Below are 23,520 nucleotides of genomic sequence, written 5' to 3' on the forward strand. Positions count from 1 at the left end.
CCAACGTACTCTGATCACCTCATTATTCTGTATAACATTTTTATATTAGATTATCTTTTTACCCTATTACTTTATACTTTGTAGCATGTATCATTAATTATTCTCAAATTGAACTCTGTTATTTTGAGTGAATCTTCTATTTCTCTTGATCCAACCCCACAACACACCTTTAAATATTCTGCACAGGGCTGTTGCTCTTTAAATACTCGTTAACTATTTAAGTAGCTAGGTAAATCGGATTACAGTAAACACAACTTAAACGAAACTCACTTTAAACAGAGCAATAATAGAAGAAAAAGTCGGATTAACTAAACAAACAAAATAGTAGAGTATTTGCTGAACAAAGGGATTCTCCATCTCTCATCAAATTATATTTTAAAAGTCAAATTCCTAGGGTGCACTTAAAATGTGACTTTATTTTTGAAGATTTTGTATCCACATTATTTTCAAAAAATACTTCTAGGAATACATAACATTTATAACCTGAAAAAAGTGATCAGAGAATTCTATAAAGAACATTTCTCAGTGTAAAATAATGTGCACAGAACAGCCTATCTGTCGCTCCCATCTCTACACTAATGTTGCCCTCCCCACCCTTGAGTCAGTTTTTTGCACAGAAAATTACTCAGTGGAAGAGGGGCAGGGATGAAAATTCTCTCACCAATGCAGCTGGGGCCAGCTATAATACTGTAGAAAAATAGGTAAGCAGCTTTGTTTCACCTAATGACGGGAAAACAGAATTTTTTTCTTTTGAATCCCATCTTTCTGAGTCCCCAAACAGAGTTAAGTACTCCAAAGCATATTTGATTATTCCACCAGTATTTGTTTTATTTAATCCAACTTTATAGGCCTTAGGGGAAGCAGGCGCATGCTGCCAGCTGCAATTCCATTATCACCTGCAGCTCAACCCCCACCTGCTTTTCAATTTTTCTATTTGCTTACTCAAAGACCCAGATTTTAGTCTGTTTGCAGGTTGCTTTCAATTGATGGCATGATGAAAGAATTTCTGAAATATGTAATCCATCATCTCTAGCCATGTTGTTGAGTAGAAGATTTTTTGAGTTGCAGGACTTTTATTTTAAATTGTAATGCATCCTCAACTCAACCACCTGGCTAGAGAAGCTGGATTATATATTTTGGAAATATATTATCTGTATTTAATCAGTACTAATATGGTTTGGCTGTGTCACCACCCAAATTTCATCTTGAATTGTGGCTCCCATAATTCCCATAATTCATGTTATGGGAGGGACCTGGTGGGAGATAATTGAATCATGGGTGCAGTTTCCCCAAATACTGTTCTTGTGGTAGTGAATAAGTCTCACAAGATCTGATGGTTTAATAAGGGAAAACCTCTTTTGCTTGGCTTTCATTCTCTCTTGCCTGCCACCATGTAAGACATGCTTTTTGCCTTCCACCATGATTGCGAGGCCTCCCCAACCACGTAGAACCTCTTTTTCTTTATAAATTACCCAGTCTCAGGAATGTCTTTATCAGCAGGGTGAAAACTGAACTAATGCAAGTACCCATCCGCCAAGAAACGCCCAGAGCTCTATGTCATGCCTCTCCCTCAACTAGAAGGACCAGAGAGGAGCCAGAGAGAAACACAGGCAGAGGTTTACATTTCTAGAGGTGAGGGCACGCAAAGCACCCACTCCTGGGGAGAGCTGAGAGGGGACTGCCAGAAGTCAAACTGCAAGAGTCCTTTCCTTTCCATTCTCTCTCAGTTTGATGCCTGGATCACCTATTCAGAATCACAGGGAGTTTTTTAAAAGGCAGTTTCCTGACTGAATAATAAGAATTACTAGGGATAGAGTTTGGGGCATTAGATGTTTCACCAGCTCCCCCAGTGCTTCCTAGGAAAATGGATTTTTAAAAATCGCGGCTTTCCTTTCCTCTCCTTTCAACTCTCCCATCTCTCCCTGGTGGCTGCCAAGCCCAGATTGGCAGGAAAAGAAACCAGACTGAGTGAGCTGTCTTCTGGCTTCAGCTGGATAGCACCTTAGTGAGAGGCAAAATCAGGGAGAAATAGTCTCAAGGCCAACCCGCCGGCAACCTGAAAACAGCAGACTGAGAGATGTGGAGCATAAAGGAAGCCCACTTTTGGCAGGGGCACTGCTCTAATGCCTTCCAGCTCTCAACCTCTTCAACTGCCAGTTTTCATTTCTCAGAATCTTATCTTTCCCTCCCCTCCCAACTTTTTTTCTCCTCTTCCTAACCACCTTCACAACCTTGCCCTTTAGCTATCCGAACACCCTACTGAAACTCAGTACAGATGCTCCTTGACTCACGATGGGATTTCTCCCCATAAGCCTGCGGTAAACTGAAATTGAAATGCATCACCTAAATTGAAATGCATTTGACACACCTAACCTACCCGACACCATAGCTTAGCCTGGCCTACCTTACACAAGCTCAGAACACTTACATTAGCCTACAGCTGGCAAAAATCATCTACTACAAAGCCTGTTTCATAATATAGCGTTGACGATCTCATGTGAATTATTAAATACTGTACTGAAGTATGGCTTCTACAGAAGGTGAATCGTTTTCTCATAAAGTCGAACAACTGTTAAGTTGAAACATTGTAAGTTGGGGACTGTCTGTACTTCCAGAAAGAACCATTATCTTTCCTCCTATATCAAATCCCTTGCTCAATGTTCCTGTTTTAGTCCAGAGCACCGACATTCTTGTAGGCAACGAGCACAAAACCAAGTGAAACCAAAATATTGGAATATATGAACCAAGAATTTTAAATAAGAAAGACAAATATATTTAAGAAGTTGAGAAGATATTACCAATATGAAGCAAAAACATGAAATCATAAAAAATATAAAGCAGACATATTGGGTAGTAGGAATATATACCATGGCCAAGTAAGATTTATTGGTTTAATAGATGAAAACCCATTAATGCAATGTACCACATTTATAGAAGGAAAGGCAAAAACCCTAAGATCATCTCAATAGAGCCAGAAAAAGCTTTGAACAAAATCTAACACCCTCTCATGACAAAAACACTCAACAACTAGGAATAGCAATGAAGTTTCCCAACCTGATAGGGCCATCTGTGAAAAGCCCTACCAGCAAACTTCATGGTGGATCAGAAGCTTTCCCCCTAAGATGAGGAGCAAGACAAGAACATCCCTTTTTGCCGCTTCCATTTGACATTGTAGCAGAGGTTCACAACAGGACAATTAAGTGACAAATCGTGGGGGTGAGGAGGGTGAGGGAAGCATCTAAACTGGAAAGAAGAAATAAAACTCTCTCTACTTGCAGATGACATAATCCTAACTGATCCACCAAAAATTATAATTAATAAACTAATTCAGCCAGGTTGCAAGAAGCAAGATCAAAATACAAAAACCAATTGCATTTCTAAACACTAACAATTAACAATCTAAAAATGAAATTAAACAACTTCATTTACAATAGCATAAAAAAAAAAACTACTTAGGAACGAGCTGATTCTAAAACTCACATGGACTCAGATTAGCCAAAACAATCTTGCAATGAACAAAGTTGGAGAGCTCACACTCCCCAGTTCAAAACTTACTATAAAGCTACAGTAATCAAGACAGGGTGGTACTGGCATAAAGATGGATATATAGATCAATGGAATAGAATTAAAAATCCATAAATAAATCCTTCCATTGGTGGTTAATGGATTTTTGACAACCATGCCAGCACAATTCAACAAATAATGATGGGACAATTAAATATATGCAAAACAGTGGAGTTGGACTCCTACCTCCTACCATATATGGAAGTTAACTCAAAATGTATTGTAGACCTTGATGTAACAGCCAAAACTATAAAAGCCTTTGAATATTTGTAACTTTGAGTTAAACAATGGCTTCTTAGATGTGACACCAAAAGCACATGTGACAAGAAAAATAAATAAATTGGATGTCATCAAAATTTTTAAATGTTGTGCTTCAAAGACACTGGTGGCTCACGCCTGTAATCCCAGCATTTTGGGAGGCTGAGGCGGGTGGATCTCGAGGTCAGGAGTTCAAGACCAGCCTGGCCAATATGGTGAAACCCCGTCTCTACTAAAAAGATAAAAATTAGCTGGGCATGGTGGCGGGTGCCTGTAGTCCCAGCTGCTTGAAAGGCTGAGGCAGGAGAATCACTTGAACCCAGGAGGCGGAGGTTGCAGTGAGCAGAGATCATGCCACTGCATTCCAGCCTGGTGATAGAGCAAGACTCCGTCTTGAAAACAAGCAAACAAACAAACAAACAAAAACAAAAAGAAAGTGAAAAGACAACACACAGAATGGGAGAAATACTTTCAAATCATATATCTGTTAAGGGACTTTTATCCCAAATGTGTAAACAATTTTTTCGACTTAATTATAAAAAGACAAATATCTCAATTAAAATCATGGGCAAAGGACTTAGTTAAAGAAAACCAGAGCTGGGCAGATGTTAAAGTGGTAAAGATAGATTTCATTCAAAAACTATTGCAAGAAGGGAAGAAATGCTCCAGCATGGAACTGGGCTTGATTCCAAATACAATCAGAACAAGTGGGGATTTATAGTCAAGGCGCGAGTTGTGAGGCTTGAGGGGAGGTATTGGTTCTCCAGAAGAGATATACAAATGGTCAATAAGTTGATGAAAAGATACTCACCATCACTGGTCATTGGTAAAATATTCACCATCATTGGTCACTGGAAAAATAGGTCCTTGGAATATCACTTCACACATGCTAGGGTGGCTATCAGAAAGACAGACAATAACAAGTGTTCCCCAAGGAGGTGGAGAAATTGAGACCTTACACACTCCTGGTGGGAACATAAAATGGTGTGGCCACTTTGGCAAACAGTTTGGCAGTTCGTGAAGAAGTGAGAGTTACCATATGACTCTGAAATTTCACTCATAGGTGTACGCTCATGAGAACTGAAAAACATATTCACACAAAAACTTGTCCATGACTGTAGTAGCATTATTCATAATAATCAGTATGTGGAAATAATTCATATATCCATCAACTGATGAATGGATTTTAAAACTGCAGTATATCCTATGATAAATATCATTCAGCTATAGAAAGGAATGACACTCTCATACATGCTGCAACATGGATATGCCTTGAAATATTACACTACGTGATGGAAGTCAGAAACAAGGGGCACACATGATATGATTCTACACATGAAAATATCCAGAATAAGCAAATCTACTGAGACTGAAAATAGATTAATGGTTGCTAGGGGCTTTGCAAAGGGGAGAATAGGCACAGAGTTTGTTTAATACTACTAACCTATGCTGCTAGTGAGTTTAGGGGTTTTGGAGGACGTGGTGTAAATGTTCTGGAAGCAGTGGTGGTGATCCATGCAAAACTCCACCAAATAACCAACAATCACCAAACTATACACTTAAAATGGTAAACTTCATAGTATTTATATCAAAATAAAGCTGTTATTTAAAAATTAAAGTTATAAAAACTACTATAAATAACTACATAAACATAAGAGATGCATATCTAGGAAACATGATAAAAAATCCCAAGAATAAAAAAGAACTTGAAAAAAATCTCAAGTATTAAAGACATTGAGGCCAGGCACAGTGACTCACGCTTGTAATCCCAGCACTTTGGAAGGCCGAGGTGGGCGGATCACCTGAGGTCAGGAGTTTGAGACCAGCCTGGCCAACATGGTGAAACCCCGTCTCTACTAAAAATACAAAAATTAGCTGGGCGTGGTGGCAGGTGCCTGTAATCCCAGCTACTTGGGAGGTTGAGGCAGGAGAATTGCTTGAACCCGTAAGGCGGAGGTTGCAGTGAGCAGAGAAGGCACCACTGCACTCCAGCCTTGGCAACAAGAGCGAAACTCCGTCTCAAAAAATAATAATAACTGAAATGATCACCAACCACTTCCTCTCTTCTCTACCACCACCACCACCACTAACACCACCAACAATATTTTTTAGAGGTTCAAATGCCCAGATCATTTTATGAGGTTGATAGGTCCATTGCTTTTAAATGTTGATGCCAAAACCCTTAAGTAAAACTGAATACAACATTGTGTTTTTTTTAAATAATATATCATGATCAATCATGGATTAATTAGTAACGCAAACATAGCACAACATTAAAAAATCAATATTATTCACCACATTAATAGACTAACAGAAGAAAAACTACATATCTAAATCAATGCAGAAAAATCATTTGACAAAATCCGGCACCTATTTATAATATTTTAAAAATTCAAGTAGCTAGGGAAAGATAGGGCTGTTCTTCTCTCCATACAGGTTATATGAAAAATCTATAACAACCATTATACTTAATACGGAAATATTGATAGCATTCTTTTAAAGACTAGAAACAAGAAAAATATGGCCACTATCACTACTGCTGCCGAATATAGCACTGGAGTTCCCTGCCAAGAAAGAAAGAGATCTAAGAATAGGAAGGGAAGAGCTAAAACGTATTGTTTGCAAATAATAACAAACATTTATCTAGAAAATTTGGCAGAATCCATACATAGACCCTTAAAACTCAGAGTTCCATCAGTTTGATGGACGTGAAGACACACTGCCCCGATCCCCATTCAACAGAGAATCATTACCCCTGCTCCTGCGGTTTGACAGACCCCAGCCTTTTCAGGGATCCCCTGAGCTGCAGAGAGCTGCCTTGCCTAAGGTCAAATCCATCCCAGGGTGTGATGATAAAAGTACATAAGTCAGTAAATAATAAGAGAGGTGGCTTGCATAGACTGAGTTGAAAAACATATTATGAACTTTTAACATTCTGCATTCTGAGGTTAAATAATATTTAACTTGTACAAGTACACACTGTATAGAGCCAGGATTTGAACCCAGGCTTTCTGACTTCAGAGACTAAAGTCTTAACTCCAGTGCTGGACTGCAGGATACGTTTTCCTAGCACCCAAGATCACGCATTGCATGATCATGCTTCTAAGCATTTGCTGATTCTCACCCCAGTTCCTGGGATACACATATGCCTCCCTTTGATATACTAGACTATGTATATGTAAACAGACCCTTCAATGTCTATTGCAAGACTGACCCGTCTCTGAAATCTTCTCCTGTATCTCCAGAACACTAATTTCATCCTATACTGACCTCTCACAGCTCTCATTGTCTTGGCCACATAGTTTAGCCCTTTCTGATTTTCATTTCGGCAATTCATAAAAGACAGATTAATAACTGCCCAGCTTGTCTCATGTGGTTCCAAACCACAACCCTTTGGCAAAGAACAATGCATGTTAGATCTTCTGTATTCTAACAAGGTACAATGTACTGTAGGTGTCCAAAAAACGCTCCTTGGTTTGAAATGATTACCTCTGGTATATTAATTAGTCTCACTGTCTCAGACTGAAGTTAAAGCAAAAGAAACAGAAGTGTCTGTCAAACTCAGTTCTGCTTGTCTTTCTCAAACACATGGTCAGGATTCTATAATTTCTTCCTGACCCTCATCATTTTTGACAATCTAATTTTGATTCAGTCTCTTCACAAAAGTCAGCCTACAGATAAATATGCACATATAAAGTTAGTCCAAAACTACTGAGAAGTGTTTAACCAGTGTAATCATGCATTCAGGCTGGACATTTTCTCATCCAGGAAAAATAATAAAGTCTTCATCCTAACGTTATTGGGCACCACATTATGCAGTACCATGCATAACCCTTTCCCTCCCACCATCTGCTCTTAGCTAGATTTCAAATAAGCCTGGCCCACTTTTTTTTTACCTGCTAACTAATTTGCTGTTTCATAGAAATGTACTAAGATTCTGAAAACTGGTTAATAAGGGTGGAAAATGATGACCTTTATTTTTTTTTAAAGGAGAGAGGGTTTAGCTGCCTTCAGCTCCTCGACAGCCCACTGCAGTTGTTTCTGACTTCCATGACAAAATACAACAGCCAAGGGGAGGCTGTGGCTGCGGATTCCTTTCTTCCTTGCTGAATTAGGAAGCCAGAAGAAATTTGTGCCTTAAACAGAACCATCTGTTCTCTTCTGCACAGCCCTTTCTTCTGGACTTCAACAAGGGGGTGATGTGTTGATTCTAAGTCACATTTCAATCCAATTTCTGGTATTTCTAATCTTACTCCTCTCTGCTGAGAGTGAATTTACAAAATTGGGCCAAAGTGAGAAAGGAAATTGACAAAGGTTTGAGTCCTATTAATATTCATAGGTTTTTTTTACTAGATTAAACCAATTCTACCAAAAAAAGAAAAACAAGTTATGCTATATTTCAGCTATGAGAAAAGTTGAACGGTTATGAATTATAGAAGGTAAATAGTACACAGAAGTACATGACATTCATTCATTCATTCATTCATTCATTCTTCAAACCTCTGATGCATACCATATACAAACAAGGGTCAAAATATACCTGCTTAAGTAATCTGGAATGTGAAGTATTTTGGTTGAGTTATTGCTACCAAAACAAAGAACAGCCAGCATGCACGTTCTGGTTATTCTCTTGTGAAATCTCAGCATCTCCTTCTGTGAACATCCGTTCATTAACCATCCTCATTCAGTCCTTGTGCCTCCCAACTTACGGGTCAGAATTCACACAGCCACCTTCTTCAGTGTGACATCTTCTTTTGGCTTAGTATGTCTAATGAAATTCCCCTTCCTCAAGAATTCTGGACCCTAGGATAGATGGGAACAAACAGACTGTGCTTACAGAAGAAAATTGGGATTGCATTTCACTGAAGGCTGTTCTAGGTCCACAAAGAGTAACTAGAATGTAATTTTGGATTCAGTTAACAAGATTAAAACAGAACAGACAGAGTCTGTCTCTGAATATAAAGATAGGTAACATTCCAAAACTGGTTTCACCCGAGAAATTTTTTCAATAAACACCAAGAGTGGTACATAAATTAATTGTAAAATGCTGACTAATATATGTTTCCTTAACTGTAAAATGTAAAGATAGAGCATGAGAATTTCAAGTGTCCCAATCAATTTTAACACTCCGTATTCATTATATGGAGACTTTGAAATGCCATCCCAAATTTACAGCACTAAATGCTTATAATAGAAAAGAAGAAAGATCTGAAATCAATGACCTCAGCTTGCACCTTATAAAACTAGAAAAAGAACAGTACGGCAGTCTTCTTTTATAGAATAGGTTCCAAGACCCGCAGTGCGTGCCTGAAACTACAGATAGTGCCAATCCCCATGGCTGTCAATCAGAACATGTTCTGTCCATGTCATCCATCAATAAATTTAACGCCTTTCCATCTTAACTAAGCACTTATCACACACTGTGGTCATAACTTTTGTTGTTTGAAATGAGACAGCAAAAGTAACAAAAATTTCTTTTTCTTCACAATTTCATGGATGGAAGATTTATTCTTGTGTAAATCTTAGCAACCTCAGCATACAATTTTTGTCCTTATTAAGTTGAGAACTTTCATGTTTTCACTTAAAGGAAACACTTTACAGCTTCTCTTTGGCGTATCTGAGTTGCCAGCACCACTACTTTTGTGTTTTGGAGCCATTATTAAGTCAAGTAAGGGTGACTTGGACGCAAGCATGGTGAGGCCTCATCAGTGGATCTGACAACCCATGAGGTCTACAAGTGTGACTCACAGGCAGAGAGCACCCACAGTGCAGAGACACTGGGCAAAGGGAGGATTCACAGCCAGGGCGGGATGAAGCTGGATGGTGTGAGGTTTCATGTGCTGCTCAGGAAAGAATGCAACTTAAACCTTATGAATTGTTCATTTCTGGAATTTTCCTTGTAATGTTTTCAGACCATGGTTGGCTGAGGGTAATTGAAACTGTGGAAAGCAAAACCATGGATAAGGAGGACTACTATAAATTAATCCTCATGAAAGCAGAAGAAAGGAAAAAATATAAGTATTAGAGTGGAAATCAAGAAAACAAAAATAGAAATACAAAAGAGAAAATCAATGAAAGCAAAAGCTGGTTCTCTGAGATCAGTAAAACTGATAAATCTCTAGTCAGACCAGTGGGGAAACAAATAGAGAAAAGACACTAATCATGAATATCAGGAATGAGAGATAAAAAAACATGACTCCTTCTACATATATTAAAATAATAATCAGGTAATATTATAAATGACTCTGCCAATTAATTCTACAACTTAGATGAAATGAGCAAATTACCTGAAAAAACAAACTACCAAAGCTTACTTAAGAATAAATAGGCTGGGCACGGTGGCTCACACCTGTAATCCCAGCATTTTGGGAGGCCGGGGCAGGTGGATCACGAGGTCAGGAGATCGAGATCATCCTGGCTAACATGGCAAAACCCCGTCTCTACTAAAAAATACCAAAAATTAGCCAGGCGTGGTGGTGGGTGCCTGTAGTCCCAGCTACTCGGGAGGCTGAGGCAGAAGAATGGCGTGAACCCAGTAGGCAGAGCTTGCAGTGAGCTGAGATTGCACCACTGCACAATCTCAGCTGGGTGACAGAAATTAAATTTGTGGTTAAAATCTTTTCACAAAGGAAACATCACATTTGAATGGTTTCACTAAGAAATTCTACCAAACATTAACAAAAAAAAAAAACACCAATTGTACACCAACTCTTCCCAAAATTGAAAAAGAGGGAATACTTTCCAACTCATTCTGATGCCAGTAATATTCTGATATCAAAAACAAGGACATTACAAGGAAAAAAAAACACACAAACTGATATCATTCATGAACATAGATATAAGAATTCTTAACAAATTTTTAGCAAATCAAATATAAGGACATATACAATGAATAACACATCGTGACCAAGGGACATTTGTCCCAGGAATCCAAGGTAGATTTAACATTTAAAAATCAATTAATAGAATTTATCATATCTACAGAAAGAGAGAGAGAAAGGGAGGGAGGGAGGGAGGAAGGAAAGGAGGGAGGGAGGGAAGGAAGGAAGGAGAAGGGAAAGGAAGGGAAGGGAGGGAAGGGAGTGAGGGAGGGAGGAGAGAGGGAAGGCAAAGAAGGGAGAAGAATACTCACATCAACATTGCAACTGTGGAATAGATGCCAAAAAAAAGCATGTGAGAAACTCAAACATAAACTGATTTAAAAAAGAAAACTTTCAGCAAACTAGGAATAGCAGGAAACTTCCTCACCCCTGTAAAAGGCACCTATGAAAACCTATGGCTAGCGTTGTACTTAATGGTGAAAGACTGAATGTTTTTTCCAAGATGAATTAGGCAAAGGTGTCTACTGTCACCCTTTCTATATGCAATATTGTACTGGGAAGTTCTAGCCAGCATGATAAGGCAAGAAAAAGAAATTCAGTGCATCAAAATTGCAAAATGAAAGACTGAATATGCAAATGGACAATGGTCAGACCATATATAAAAACAAAAATTAGATAGCACAACAGGGTGACTAGAGTCAACAATAATTTATTATACATTTTAAAATAACTAGGAGAGTATAATTGGACTGTTTGTAACACAAAGAAAAGACAAATTCATGAGGAGATGAAGACCCCATTTACCCTGATGTAATTACTATGCATTGTATACCTGTATCAAAATATCTCATGTACCCCATAAATATACATACCTACTGTGTACCCACAAAAATTAAAAATTAAAAACAAATAGTACTCTGACCCACAAACTGTAGCAATCAGCCTGGGAAGCCAACCTACTATCTGCAGTAATGAGTCCAGGAAGGCAAACTACTGTGTAGCAGACAGCCCAGAAAGCCAAACAATAACTCCTGTAGCAATCAGCACAGAACAGCCAGAATATAATGAGTAATTGACAGCTTTTCTCATATTGCTCCCACTTCCAACTTAGAACCAACTGGAAAAAAAGCCAAATATCCACCCCAAACCAGTCATGTACACTGCCCCACTTCTAGTTAACCCACCTAAAGCTTCCCCATGCCAATCACTTCCAGTCAAGGCATACATGATTCCCTCTCTTTTCCACCATGAAGCTTCCCCACTCCCCTGCCTGCCTTTGAGTCTCTGTTAAACACAAATGATTGTGGCTGACTTTCTTGCTATAGCAAGCTCTGAATAAATACCCTTTGTTTGTTTTCATTTGGATGGTCTTCATTTATTTCCACAAAATAAAGAAAAAAACCTGTTTTTATTCTCAAACAACATGATTGTAGCAGTAGAAAATACAGAATCTATTTTAAAAGCTTCTAGATCTAATTGGTAGCTAACAATGGTTTTAAAAGCTTCTAGATCTAATTAGTAGGTTAGCAATGTTTCAGGATACAAGATTGATATCTAAAACCAATTGCATTGCTACATACTAGCAACACAAAATTAGAAATTGATATTTTTAAAAAGATGGATCTCATTCTGTCACCCGGAATGAATGCAGTGGTGTGATCATAGAGAATTTAAATTTTAAAGAATAACATTTATAATTTAATTGTTTAAATACCATTTATAATACTATCAGAAATATGAAATATTTGGGGATAAATCTGACAAAATATGTGCAAGACCTATACACTAAAAAATACAAAACATTGTTGAGAGAAATTGAAAACAAAAAAATTGAGAGATATATTAATACTATGGATTAAAGACTCGATATTGTTAAGATGTCAATTATCTGACAAGTTACTTACAGATTCCATGCAATTCCAATGAAAACCTCTGTAGCCATTTTTTGTAGAATTTGACAAACAGATTCTACAATGCATTTGAACATGCAAAGCACTTAGAATTGCCAAAACAACCGTGAAAGCAAAGAACAGAGATAGAGGACTTACACTACCTGCTTCAAGATTATCAAAAAGCTATGGTAATCAAGACAGTGTGGTATTACTATCAATATACACCAACAGATTAATGAAAACAGAACACAGTGGCCAGAAAGAGATTCACATTTATATGGTCAATTGATTTTGAAAAAGAAGCAAAGGTAATTCAATGGAGAAAGGCTGCTCTTTCCAATAAAAGATGCTGAAGCAACTGGATATCCATAAGCAAAAGAATTAACTTTGATCTATATCAGCACCGTATTAAAAATTAACTCAAGATGGATTATAAATCTAACTGTGTAACCTAAAATAATAAAACTTCTAGAAAAAATATCCAGAACCCACTCAGGGAACAGATGTTCAGAAGGGACTGGAGGAGCATGGGATGGCATCCAGAGAGTGCAGGGGAGCACAGATGTGACCAGGTTCCAAAATCATGATGGAATAAGAGGTAACATGGAAGCGCTCCTAGGAGCTCCAAAGTACTTAAGCCTGGGAAATCCCGCTTCCAAAGCAGAGGGTTATAGTTTGAAAACAGATAACCACAGAAACTACACTGAGAGAGTAATGTACAATTTACAAAGTGATTTCATGTATACTATGAATAGCCCATCTCCTCTGATCCTCCAAAAACCCTAAGGCTCAGAGAGGCTGAGCAACCAGCCAAGGTCACACAGGTCCTTTGCCCTGGCTCATGGCTGAGTTGGGTCATCTTCTGCTCTTGTAGTTCCCCACACCCACATCCAGCATTCTGCAATATAAGCTTGTTGAGGTCAGGGAATAGTCTGAATTGCTCACTGCTAAATCTCCAGAACTCAGAACGTAGATTTTTTTAAATAATAGCTATTGACCAACTACTGACTCTAAGACCAGCACACTTTTCACTACACTGAGCAGCATATTCTGCCATGTTTTGTCTTAGCCTGAGAAATCGAAGCTCTCCCTTATAGCCCACAGACAAGGAAGCTATAGGAGGCCAGCCCTGTGCCCTGGTGTCCACTGGCTTGTCAATAAATTGGATAGCTATGAGCACCAGCTAACTTCATCAGGAGGGCCGCTGCACAGCAGAGGGGCCATAACTCCGTGTCCGGGTGGGTTGCTTCAAAATCCACCAGTGTTGCTATCCACCCACAGCATGCAATGAGTTCACCTCTTTCTGGGATTAAAAAGACTAAAACTAGCTATGGGGTTGAAACTAGTCTGACTGGACTTTGAGGCAGAAAATACTTTTACATTAATTTTGTATTTCCTTACCTACAAAAAAATCCTATGTTTCACTTTCAATATTCTACATTTCTGTATGTGAGCTATATACTGTGAGCATATGCTGTGTTGAACCATATGAAACTACTATTTTTGTATGTGAAAAAAGGATTAAATATTGGCAGTTTCATATGGTTCAACCTTATTTCTTTTATAAACTGACAAAAGTCTTGTTTTATTTTTAAAAAGGAGACTATAAATAGTTATATATTCCCTGAATTGGCCACTTTCCCTTCTCAAGTTCAGTAATACTAATATAATGATAAGATTAAAAATCTTGCCATTAGCAACCAAGATATCCTTCAATAGATTAGTAGGTAAACCATGGCACATCCATACAATGGAATAGTATTCAGGAAGGAAGGAAGGAAGGAAGGAAGGAAGGAAGGAAGGGACAGAGGGAGGGAGGGAGGGAAGGGGAGGAGAGGGGAGGGGAGGGAGGAAAGGAAGGAAAGGAATGAAAGGAAGGGAGGGAGGAAGTGAAGGAAGGAAGGAAGGAAAGGGGAGGGGAGGAGAGGGGAGGAGAGGGGAGGAGAGGGGAGGGGAGGGGAAGGAAGGAGAGGGTAGAGGAGGAGAGGGGAGAAGAGGAGAGGAGGAGAGGGGAGAGGAGGAGAAGGGAGGGGAGGAGAGGGGAGGGGAGGAGAGGGGAGGGGAGGAGAGGGGAGGGGAGGGGAGGGGAGGAGGTGGGGAGGGGAGGAGGGGAAGGGGAGGGGACTGGAGGGGAAGAGAGGGGAGGAAAAGAAAATAACTAAGCAATCAGGCCATGAAAAGACATAAAGAAAACTTAAATGCATATTACTAAGTACTAGAAGTCAATCTGAAGAGGCTGCATCCTATATGATACTAGCTATATAATGTTCTAAATAATGGAAAACTATGGACATGGCAAAAAGATCAGTGGTTGCCTGAGGGGTGTGGGGATGGTGAATAGGCAGAGCACACAGGATTTTTCAGCTGGGGAAACTGCTCTGTATGATACTGTGATGGTGGATACATATTATGTACTTGTCAACACTCATCAAAGATATAACACAAAGAGTGAGCCCTGAGTGCAACAGTGGGCTTTGGGTGATAATGATGTGTCCATGTGGGCTCATTAATTGCAGCAAATGTGCCATACTAATGCAAGATATTAATAACAGAGAGAAACCGTGGTGAGAGGGGGTACATGGATACTTTCACTCAATTTTTTATAAACCTAAAACTGAGCACAAAAATAAGTCTGTGAATTTAAAAATACAGAAACAAAAAACAAACAAACAAAACCCTACTTTGCCTTTCATTGCCAGGTAAGAAGACTGAAGGACAGTTGAGAGAAGGCACAGAATAGGCCGTGTGCCCCTGGAGGGGGAATGCCATCTTTCGCTGTCCACACAAGGAGGAAGACAAGTTCCAGAGCCACGCTCCATCGATTTTCCAATCGGGCAAGGGCTGACCTTTCTTTCCTAATAGCATGATTTAACAACAGCCTTGAAATCCTTTTGCGAATTTGCTGCTTCCTTTCAAGCGTTACAAATTTTCCATTTGGGGGTGTTTCTAAAGCTCTCGTGATGTTTAATCTCATCTCCAAGTCATGCCGAAAAGTCCAACACTTGCAAATATTTCCAAGTAAAATGAATTGCTCACGACAAGTAATGTCCCCAATGTTTTCAAACCTGCTGGTCTGTGAGGACCAGAGCCACTGATTTGTATCTATGTCGTTTGTCTAAGCCCTGAGGTTTCTCAAGGTTGAGGGGTCCCCTGAGGTGTGACATCTGTAATTACAATCCATCTGAATTCCGCTTGTCACCTTCTTCAGGAAAAGTGTGACGGACTCGCCCCTCCTTGGGATCTCTTAGTAGAAGCACATATTTGTGTATTTTCTGCCCCAGATCTGTACACTCCTCAAGGACATATGCAAGCTCCCTTCTGTGGAAAACAAAGCATGTTTATTTCTCCCCACCCCCTGGTATTCTCATTCAGTTAAGCAGAATGTCCACTTTCACCAAAGAGAATTTCCCTTGCAATTAGTTCTCTGCCAGCTGCCTTAGGAGACATCAAAAGGCAATTTTTTTATGTTTTTTGGAAATTTTTGAACTCAAACATAAATATCATTTAATCAAATGCACTGATGCATTAGTGTTGATGCATAATGTGGTGCAGAACTCGGATAACAAGCCTCACTTTCTTACAGGGTAAGACGCTTTTAGGAAGAACTGACCTCATGCACATGGATGAGAAATAGCTTGTTGGCACCATAAGGGACTCCATGGGCATTTGGAGGCATCAGAATCTCCCCTGACTCAGACATGGAGTTACCCAACACACCATATAGCACTATGTGTCTTGGTTCTGACTACTCATTGAAACCTAGGGCACCCAGAAAGGAAACACACTACATTGCATTTCACAAAGCCTTTCTCCAGCCAGATGACTCCAGGAACTCTCTACAGAATAGCCCACAGTCCTGCTTCTCTATCAGCCTTCTTCTGGGGGAGTTTACTTGGGCTTGGTGTTGCCTCCCTGTCTTAGGGATGGGGGAAAGACAACTACAGAAGAAATGCAGCCCAACAGCAGAGCACGTGGCCTGGCGCAGGAAACCGCAGGGCAGCGTGGTCTGGGTTTTAGCTCATTGATGCTGTGAGACACACACAGTCCCGCTGCCTTTCTAACTCTCCTTTCCCCAATGGACACAGGTATTCCCAGGTCAGGCATGTCCCTCCCCTGTGGATCAGTTTTCTCCTCTCTGGGTCTTTGTCTCAGCTGGGGACACAAACGGCCAGCTGTCATCGTCAAGGGGTTGTGCTTTTGTGTGGCAATGATTGCGTTCATGTGAAGACAAGGGCTTACAGGTGGGGGGGGTGGGCATTGGGCAAAAGTGGCAAATGGAATCTCATTTTCCTGACAGCAGAGGAGGACTAGATGGCCCTGGAAGCTCAGAAGAGGGAGGGTGACAGATGCAGAAACACTCTGTCTTAGCTTAGGAACCTAAGACAAAGCCTCAGAAGTCCTCTCTGCACCTTTATTTCTCCACTTACCAATGTCTCATCAGCAATGCTATTCTATGGTCCTGGCATTATGGTATAACTCCCCAGACCCTAGTCTAATCACACATCTACTCTGGACTTAGCCCTTACCTTGAAAGCCCTAACCTTGAGTCCATGTTTATAGCCAAGCATCCGATCATTGCAGCTGATTTGGGGGCAAACCTCCAAGAGCAGTTGTGGCCAATGGTTTGCACACTCACGTGAAACACCCATGCAAAGAGGCCCTGGCACACCTGACTCCTAAAGACACAAATACAAACCTCACGAGGTCTGTCCATCAGGCAGCCAAGGACACGAATTAAAAGCTGTAAGGGATCCTTATGAATACCATGATCACCAGACCATGAGACTGTTTTTTAGTGCAATTTCTGGCCAAAATAGTTAACTCCAGAATTTACAGTTACAGAAATTCAATTCAGAGCCTAGGCTGTCCCTAGGCTGAGAGGAGAATTTAGTATCACACCTGCTTCCTCCCTGGGGGCTCCTTTTATGTTTTGACTGGCTGTACTGATGCATCAGTTGGGAAACTGCTCTCATCAGTGGAGTGGAGTATTGATTTAAAGGTCTGAGACTCAGGAACTCAGGATATAAACTTTCAATCCCCAGATTTATTTTATACAATCCGTTGCATTAATGTTGCATATAAAAATTTCTCCATACTTTATAATAAACATTTTCCGTTCTGCAAATTGCAAACTGATGACATTCTTGAGCATCCAAAGGGATGTTTTATATTCCATTCACTACCACCACAAGTATCATAGCATTTAGCCAAGACACTGCCTAGACCAGTTTTGGTCCCTTCCTGTTACAAAATGAACCTGAAAAGCAAAAGAAGTGCTTAAAATATATCATCACAGCTTCTTAATTTTCCACACTTTCTTCTTTGTTCTTCTTTCCCACTTTCTTCTCACTCTTCAATAGGAACTCTGGTGTGTATTCTCTATCTCTGAATGAAGAGATAGAGAATAGCAACTCTGGTCTGTGAAGCCCCTCCTCAGAACAACCCAGCTCTCCCCCTCTGGCTGACTCTCAGGGGCTGACGCAGCTACAAAGAAAGGGGACGTTTCCGCTCCATATTTAACCGGCCTTGAAAGCCTGTATATCAACAGATACCCAGTGTGCATCCACAGCGCCCATGCACCTAACAGCAGGCTCCAAGAGGCTCCCCAGGGAGAGGAAACCGGCCCCACCGTTGTCTGCTCTGCTTAAACATGACACTCACCTCAAGGCATATCGCCTGCCATGCCACATTTTCCTTCCCGATAAATGACCCTGGCATGATTTACTCAGATCAGTACTGAAAAATGAAAACAAAAAACATTGATATTTCATGTCAGGGTGCTTCTTTTTGTGTATTTAGCAGAGGAGGAGAAAAGCACTTGAGGAAGGGAGAGAGCAAGTGCTGAAGTCAGCAACTCGCCAAGTGGCTGTCTGCTAACCAGAACCCTTGAATCTCACCCAGCTCTTTATCACTGTCTCTGTGGTATTTAAAGAAAAGAAAGAAAGAAAGAAAAACTTTCAAAACTGCAGACCTACAGTTCTCCCTTAAATGCACTAGTTAGAATGGTATCTCTTTCCCTCCCCGGCCCCGCCCCGCACAGCTGCTGCAGAGACTGGAGAGGTGAAGGTGCCTGGAATTGCAAGTCTGAAACATTTTTCACAGTATTCCCTTTTGTTTCTTCATCAGATCTAGTCTGGAATTCTTTCCCCTTTCAGTCAGAGGTCACCTTGTTTTCTCTCTTTCTTCTGGGTGTCAGGGAAACCGCATGAAGTCCCAGAACACACAGCCACCTGCTGTGCTCGGAGATCTTATCTCCTTCCCAGGGCAGGATCCATGCAGCACAAGGCCTTCCAGCCCCATAACTGGCTAACTGGCCCCTCCTTAGCCAGTTCGCCTGATCTTCACCTCCAGGGGCCACAGGCAGGGAATCACCCCTGGTTAGCTTCCCAGACTCACTCCCCTCACTCTGTGCTCCAGCAAAGCTACACTGCACACCATTTCCATGCACTCAGAGCTCTGAGCTTTTGTGCCATCCACCTGGAGTGTCCTTTTCCCCTTGTCTAACCACTGAACCCTCATTCACTCTGCAGATCCCACCTCACAGTGCCTCTGTGAATCCGGGCCTGTCCACCACACCACATCCTACTCCACTAGCCACTAACACCAAAAAAAGCACCAGCACCTGTCTGAGCAGTGTGCCTCTGCCAGTGCACTTAGGGCCACTTGAGTGATATGACACTTGTGCCTCACACATTGATCTCTGGCCTCAAGGAGCTCCACGCCATTACCCAGACAGTGCCAAAATTACTGCCCATCCTGCGTGCTGGGCCCCAGGCTCAGTGCTTGGCACATTCTAAGAGCCCAATACATCCTTACTGAATTAAAGAGACCACAATTGAACTCAACTGCATTGTCACCTGTCCTTTAACCTCAGACAGTGAAGGGGAGGGGGAGGGAGTGACAAGACTAAGGACGGTGGTATTTGGAGAATTTGCAAAATAACAGGGCCCAGATATGGTAGCTGTGCACATTACAGGACTTCCATGAGCTGCAATTTCCTCTAAGGAACAGCATGCAAAATTGAGATATCTACCACTTGAGAGGTCATCGGAAGAAAGAAATGTCAGGATGCACAGAAAGATTGGTACAGCACTCGGTCCTCAGTAAATGGAAATGTTGCCACCAGTAAGCTTATCAGGCAGGGGATCTGTCGACAGGTCACAGCCTCCTCACCTGCAGCATCCCCCATTTTGAGGTAGCTGTGTTGAACATTAGAACATGCACTAGGACAGGCAGCCTTTGGATATGGGGCAAGACCTTGAATTCCAAGTCAGAACCCTCTAAGGAGTGAGCCAGGCAATTAAGCCAGGGCACTGAGGGGCTGGCAGGTAAGGCAAGGTCCTAGGGAGGCAGTATCAGGTGTCCATGCCCTTCACTCTTCTCCAGGGTCTTCACTGCTCCACCAGGCACAGCCCAGCTTCCTAGCAGGGGAAGCAAGAGGGCACAGTATGTCGCCAAAGAACCGGGGGCAGGGGGAACCTCTACTTCAGGCTAAGCGGTCAGGCTCCTCACTGGCTTTTTCCTGCATCCCCTTGTGATCTAGGAAAGTCTTCAAAGAACTGGAAATCCACACACAAACCAGAGCAGATATGCTCAGGGACCTGATCTGCAAGTTAATGATCCGCACACATCTCGGAAAGAACTTTCTGATGTTCTCTTCCTCCTCCCCTGGCAAACATTTATCAAGCTCCACAGTAGAATGTGTTCTTGCTGACTGGCATCGCTCTGTTCCAAGGTCCCAATGCCAGGCTCTTTAATGTATGACAACCCACAGCGGGCAGGACATCTTATTTTTCAAGCCCCGCTTGCAGGCTTTATGAGAAAAGACGTTGCTGAAAAGCAGAAAAGAACACTAGAAACCAATAAACACCTCTTACTCCCTGACTGATTCCACCGTGAAGAGCTGCCTTGAGTTTCCATATGCTGCATAAATCCACCCCACTTTAGAGCCACAGAGGTCCCTGCTGATGCTCCTGGTAGTCCTGATCACTTTCAACTTCTGTTGGCTCTGACAGAAGAAAACTTCATTGACAAAGTGGGTAATTCTTACCTGCTTTCCCAGAGCAGCACTCGGCTGAGATTAATTTCCCTTTGCCTTTATTGCTATTGCTACTATTTCTCAACATTACTTCCTAGGGCTTCGACCTAGACCGACACAGGGTTCTATCAGTAAATAAAACGATGGTTAAACCTGAAGGCAGTTTTAACAGCATACAGACTTTCCTCCGCCTCTCTTCTCTACTCCAAGTTTTTGAACTGTGTTTCTAGCCATTGGAAGGGGCTTTTTTCAGGCCAGTCCCCTCAGTTGGGACATATTCCCAGCTGGCCTTACCTTTAGCATCCTGCCTAGCTTCTCTCTTGCTGTGTCTGTCTGTGTGTCCATTTCCATCTTGATAAATAGATAGAAGGATAGATGGCTGGCTGGCTGGATGGATGGATGGATGGATGGATGGATGGATGGATGGATGGATGAATAGAGAGAGAGAGAGACAGAGAGAAGGATAGATGGGTGGATGGATAGATAGATAGATAGATAGATAGATAGATAGATAGATAGATAGAGACAGAGAGAGAGAGAGACAGATATATATCCAAAACTATATTTAGATATCAATGATGTTTAGATAGTTTAAAAATATTTCTGTTCCTGTCCGTCTGTCTCTCTCTCTCTTTCCCTTTCCGTTCTAATATGTGTAGACAGAGACAGACAAAAGCAAAGACAGAAAAAGAAAGACTAAGGTTTTTTCTTTATTCCAAATTTAAAGATTTGTGCCTCTTTACATTGGAGTTTTATCCTGAGGGCTCTGAGGGCTCTCTGAAGGGTTTTCCATTTGAATGCACAAAATAAAGGCAGATATTTTAAAAATTTAAAACAATTTTAAAAATGTAAAGGAAAATAAAGAAGGTCAGAAATTCAGATCTGCATAAAGTCAGGAAGAGCATGGATGAGGGTAAAATAAAAGAATTTTTTTTCTAATTGATCTAACAGATAACAATTTGTTCAAAATAATAATAGCAACAATGTATTCAATTGTATAAGTATGTATAAGTGAAATGAATGAAAGCAATAAAACAAGGGAAAGGAGAAAGGGATTAGGACCATTTTGATATTATGAGATACACCAACCATGAAGGGGTATAGTGCTATTTGAAAGTAGACTTGGATTAGTTGTAAGTGAATATTATGAACTGTAGTCCAGGCAATAAAAAGAGTAAAAAATAAGAATAACTAATATGTTAATAAAGGAGAGAAAATGGAATCATATAAAATGCTCAATAGAAACCAGTGCAAAATAAAAACAGAAACAAAAAGCAAGGGCAACAGATAGAAAACAGTAACAAATATATTAGATATTAATCTAACTACAGTCATTTGCTGCATGACAGCATTGGAGTCAATGATGGACCACACGCCCAAGAAAAGTTATCAAGGATAAAAAGAGGAATTATGTAATGATAAAGGGCTAATTCTCCAAGAAGACATAACAATCCTTAAAGTGTATAGACCTAATAACAAGGCGTCAAAACACATGAGGTAAAAACTGATAGAACTTCAAGGAGAAATAAACGAAGCTCTTACTATGCTTGGGCACTTCACCACATCTCTATCCAAAATGGACAAAGCCAAAAAGCAGAAACTAATAAGAACATAAGCACAACACCATTAATCAATGGAATATAATGGATATCTATAGACTATCTCATCCAACAACAGCAGAATACACATTCTCAAACTTATTTAGAACATGCATCAAAATAAGCCACATTCTGGCTTTAAAACACCCCTTAACAAATTTAAAATAATAAAAATCATAATAGAAATAATAGAAATCACTATCAGTTCTCAAACCACAGTGGAATTAACCTGGAAATCAATAACAGAAAGATAGTTTAAAAATCCCAAAATACTAGGAGATTAAACAATACACTTCTGAATAACACATGGGTCAAAAAAAATCTCAAGAAACACTTTAAGATATTTTGAAACAAATGAGAATAAAAACACAACTTAAAATTTGTGAGATGCAGTAAAGCAGTGTTTAAAGCAAAATTCATGGCATTGAATGCATACATTAGAAAAGAGGAAAAAATTAAAATCAATCACATAAGGTTTTAACTCAGAAAACTACAAAGAGAAGAAAAAAATTAAGTTCAAAGCAAGCAGATGAAAATAAACAAAATTAGAAACAGAAAATTATAGAGAAAATTATCACAACCAAATGCCCATTCTTTGAAAACATGAAATCAATAAGCCTCAAGCAAAGCTAAGAACAAAAAAGAGATGACACAAATTACTAATATCAGAAATTAAAAAGGGAACATTACTACAGGTCTCATGAACATTAAGGCAATAATTTAAAAATGCCATGAAAAATTCTATGTCCAAAAATTTAATAACCTAGATGAAATGGGACCAATTTCTTAAAAGACACAATCTGACAAAAGTCACACAAGAAGAAATAATGTTAATAGGCCTATATATATTAGAGAAATTGAATTAATAATGGCCTTCCAAAACAGAAAGCACCAGACCTAAATGGGTTCACTAATGACTTCTACCAAATATTTTAGGAAAAATTATACCAATTCTCTATGGTGTCTTTCAGATGATACTTTCTTAAAAATATATATATTCGGTGGGGTGCGGTGGCTCACGCCTGTAATCCCAGCACTCTGGGAGACCGAGGCAGGCAGATCATCTGAGGTCAGGAGTTCGAGTCAAGCATGGCCAACATGGTGAAACCCTGTCTCTACTAAAAAATACAAAAAATTAACTGGGTGAGGTGGTGCACACCTGTAATCCCAGCTACTCAGGAGGCTGAGGCAGGAGAATCACTTGAATCCAGGAGGCAGAGGTGGCAGTGGGCTGAGATCGCACCATTGAACTCCAGCCTGGGCAACAAGAGCGAAACTCCGTCTTAAAAAAATAATAATAACAATTTCAATAATTCCATAAGCTGCTTTTTAACTCATTCTATGAGGCC

At 40.3% G+C, this 23,520-nt stretch overlaps 1 protein-coding gene across 3 annotated transcripts in view; it reads right to left on the reverse strand.

Annotated features, from left to right (window-relative positions):
- The window catches only part of ZMAT4 (zinc finger matrin-type 4), a 381,480-nt gene that overhangs the window by 256,993 nt on the left and 100,967 nt on the right, over positions 1–23,520 (reverse strand). The gene's annotated exons all lie outside the window — the stretch shown is intronic.

The sequence above is a fragment of the Pan paniscus genome, chromosome 7 (genome assembly GCF_029289425.2).
Source record: "Pan paniscus chromosome 7, NHGRI_mPanPan1-v2.0_pri, whole genome shotgun sequence".
In the NCBI taxonomy this organism is placed as follows: Eukaryota; Metazoa; Chordata; class Mammalia; order Primates; family Hominidae; genus Pan; species Pan paniscus.